Below are 3,937 nucleotides of genomic sequence, written 5' to 3'. Positions count from 1 at the left end.
TCTCATACATCAGTGTTTCCCAATCCGGTCCTCGGCGACACACAGATGATCCACGTTTTTGCTCCCTCCCAGCTCCCTACCAGACAGTCTACGTTTTTGCACCCTCTCAGCTCTGGAGCCCGGACCAGATTGAGAAATACTGTCCTACACGGTAATTCCGCAGTCTCTCCAACGAATAGTTTCGATATGCGTGCCCCCCCACATGGCCACCACCCTCTCGCGCTGCCCTCCATCTGAAGAAACCGTGGTTTTAGGTTACCTGGAAGCGATACGGCGTCTCGTCGGGCCGCAGGACGAGCGTCCTGGGGTCCTTTAGGGGGTAAATGTAGCCGTGCTTCACGATCAGATTCCCCACATGAAGTGCCTCTGAAAACACACAAAGTGGTCACTCATTTCCACGTAAACTACTCAAAGCTCAAACAAATCCACTACTCGTAGCCCAGATTTAGGCATAGTAATTCTCTAAATTTTTGTCAGTGGAATACAGTAGAACACACGATAACTAGAAACTGAGTAGGCATATTATATTTTATTTTACGGTATAGCAAGTAACTGGAAAAAACGTTGACATGGTGCACAGAATAAGCCGCGGGGATGGTGCATTCCTCATCGGAACTATAATTAATTACGAGTAATTGGGACTTTCCACTTTCGGCTGCCTCCGCGGCCATTGGCAGTCAGGCGCTCCCGGGGGTTTCAGACCGGCGCAGCAACAGCGCTGCTAGGGGGAAGCCTAGTGTTTACAGGGAGGGGTAACTGCTTACCGGGGCAACAGGTTTTTTGCCCATTCAAGTCTGTTAATGCATCTGCCATCTACTGCCTAAAAGTCCCCTCCTTTCCATTCCGACTTCTTTTCCAATCTGGGCTGTAAATCAGGGAAATCTGCTCCCTTGCTATTTAAAACCTCATCTGCATCGCCCGGGAATTCAGGACAACAGCGTCTTGCAGAAGTGCATAATGAGGGAGACGGATAGCGATATTTCTCCAGGCATGACTGACTGCCTCTGGCTATCAGCGAAGTTTGCATCGGGACTATCAAACCGTACAGCTCAGCATGCGTAGCGGCGCGACTCGGGACTGGCCTACAGATTATTTGTACTAATAGCCTCTCAGCAGAAAGATAAATAATTCAGCAGATAAATTGACGCCAGGGGAAGAAAATCCAAAAGCTTCAGGCGAATGGGGTGTCTATGTTATGGACAAGCTCAATTCTGACATTTATTAATTCACAGGCTCAGCAATATCAATGGAACAGAACATGCTTCTGTCAGACACGTGAATTGCATATGCTTACACATAAATGCAGCTAGGCTAATCTGTTGTATGGATGACAAATTCTATTACTTCATTTGTATTTATTATTCAAAAGACTCGTTTATTTCTGTTATTTTATTACAAAAAAAAAAAAACCTGATGACGTCTTTCGCCAGCAGGGGCGCCATCGTCGTCACGAAGGGAAAAAAACAATCGATTAACCTCACATAAGAGCACCAGGTAACGCTTCCCTACATACTTCTCGGCCCTACCTTCTTCCATGATGGAGTACTTCTGAATTAGCCACTCCACGATATCATTTCCTGGAAGGCATAGCGAGGAAGGCATCTAGTTAGAGTCGAGAAATGCATTAAGCCGTCATAAATCAAAAACGCTGAACTCGATAAATAAATTACATAAATAAATATGAGCGCAAGGAGATCGATGACAGTCTTAATGCACAGGATTCCCGAAGACCGCCGATGTATGGGCTTTCCTGTGAAGGGCTTAAATGACCATTAGGACCCGGCCCCCGGGACACTGCACGGCCGGGTGTAAGACAACCCGGGCGGCACGAAAAATTATTTTTAAAAAGTAAAATATGTATCGTGCACCTGTCATCGCATGTGGAATCACTGTGATTAACAGTCTTTGATTCTTCATCTTTATCCCCATGTCGGGATCTTGCATCGCCACAATGACTTGTTCAATCTGGGATAAGAAGAATAGTCAAAATCGTGAAATCAAGGTGACGACAGACATAGTGAAAACGTTCAACCTAGTAATATAATATTGCTTAATGTGTGATTTGATATGTAATCGTTATATTCATCATTAAATCACCGGAGAGACACACTCATATATTTAGGCATATATATAAGTAAACTACAAGGTTTTTCCTCTGACTATCTTAACTGCACGTCAAAGACGTTATCGGATATTCCCGACTACAGACTTTCGGTTTGATCATTTATTCGCGTTATTAATTCGGCTCCTGATTACATTAAACTAAACATGCTCAGATTGTTACAACCTTTGCTTGTCGGTTATTTTTGGGATCTTTCTGGATGGGCTCAAGGCGGGGTCTGTAAGCACAAGCAAACTGCCAGCACTTTTGTTTTACATGAAAATAGTTTGATGTCGGCCTATTGCGTTATTGTCTGGCTATAATTTGGAGGCAATATTAAACAATAGGCCCATATATTGTAAATATACATGTTGTGTTGTTTTGTTGTTATCACAAACGTATAGCCTGATCATAAATTTCATGGATACCTGGATGTTGTATGTTCCATTATATTTATGAATGAATGATTTATGTGAAGTCTGGCTTAGATTCGAGAATTAATCATATAGATTAAAAAAAGTTTTCATTTAAAACTTATCTCATATAATAAAATCCTCGTCCGAACGAACATATGTCAGAATGAAAAAACATTTAAATTATTTTTGTGATGCATCAGTATCAATAGCTACAACGTCATAACAGATATAGATATAATGCGGTTCATACTTTTGAAGTTGATGCGTATCTCCCGAAAAAAATCAACTCCAGAAGAGTCCGCGTCTGTAAATGCCTGAACTTCGGAATCGATCCTACCTTTGTTAGGCGCGGCATCTGTGTCTTGCAGCTGTTCCCTTGGATAAAGATGTTAATTGTCATGCTTACAGCATCTCGATCTCCGGCGTTTGTGAAGTTGGGATTGATGCTGTCCTGTGTTTTTTTTTTCCTTCCACACTTAAGCTCTGCTTGTTACTGCCCCATAGCGGAGCGCAAGTGAAACGGACTACCGGAGATTTGCACTGTTTTTCTGTTAGTGTGTATAATCAAAATATGACTCAGTTTGGCCAGTTAGAAAAATATGATAATAGAAAAGTATTCTTTTCCTCTCACTTTTTTTTCTTGATTTAATTACCGACTTCACGTACTTACACTGTGTCCCGTTGCACGATGTAATATTGCGAAACTATGATTTTGTGGCAGTGTTTTGTAAAGGAATTTTCCGTTTAATCATCGTCTTAGTATAAAGCTATATGGTTGTTCTGGTATCAGTGGACGTACATTATGTATTTTTTCTTCTCTTGAGCACCATGGTCATGACATGAAGCTCAGTCATTGATTACTCGCAAATGTTAGTAGTCATCCGCTGTTTATCTTGAAGATGTAAAAGTAGTGCGCGTACATCTCCTCGTTAGTATAGTGGTGAGTATCCCCGCCTGTCACGCGGGAGACCGGGGTTCGATTCCCCGACGGGGAGAGTCTGCATCTTTTTGCCTCGGTCTCAAAAGGCACCAAGCTAGAACCGGCCCCGTGTTAGTGGAAACGGGGCTTGTGACTTGTACTCATGCATAATATTCTGCGGGTCGCTCAGCAGCGCAGCATATGAAACTAGACTCGGATTGTAAGTGTGTGGTTTTGATAATTGATGTATGGATGGATGGATCCTTAATAAGAGATATAAACAATAAGGTCCAGTCGCCAACTAATCATGTAAAATACGTCATAAACTCATGGTTGTTAAACCCAGAATAAAAATGAAGACGTATAACTAGGAAAGTCAACTTGCACATTTCAATTTTGGTTCGATATAATCACGTTGTCCTTAACCCTCCAGTGCAGGAGGGGACGGTAATGCGCATCGAATGTTTCCGAACCTGTGTGTGATACAACCGAGGAAGAGCC

General features: G+C 42.5%; 1 non-coding gene across 1 annotated transcript; it reads left to right on the top strand.

The window, feature by feature from the left end:
- The first annotated feature begins 3,440 nt into the window (after positions 1-3,440).
- On the top strand, positions 3,441-3,512 carry trnad-guc (transfer RNA aspartic acid (anticodon GUC)). Its single transcript has one exon. It is a non-coding gene; the product is annotated as a tRNA-Asp (tRNA).
- The last annotated feature ends 425 nt before the right edge of the window (positions 3,513-3,937 follow it).

The sequence above is a fragment of the Brienomyrus brachyistius genome, unplaced genomic scaffold (genome assembly GCF_023856365.1).
Source record: "Brienomyrus brachyistius isolate T26 unplaced genomic scaffold, BBRACH_0.4 scaffold1057, whole genome shotgun sequence".
Lineage (NCBI taxonomy): Eukaryota > Metazoa > Chordata > Actinopteri > Osteoglossiformes > Mormyridae > Brienomyrus > Brienomyrus brachyistius.
The sequence above is the reverse complement of the archived record's forward strand: the minus strand, read 5'-3'. Positions and strand labels throughout refer to the sequence as shown.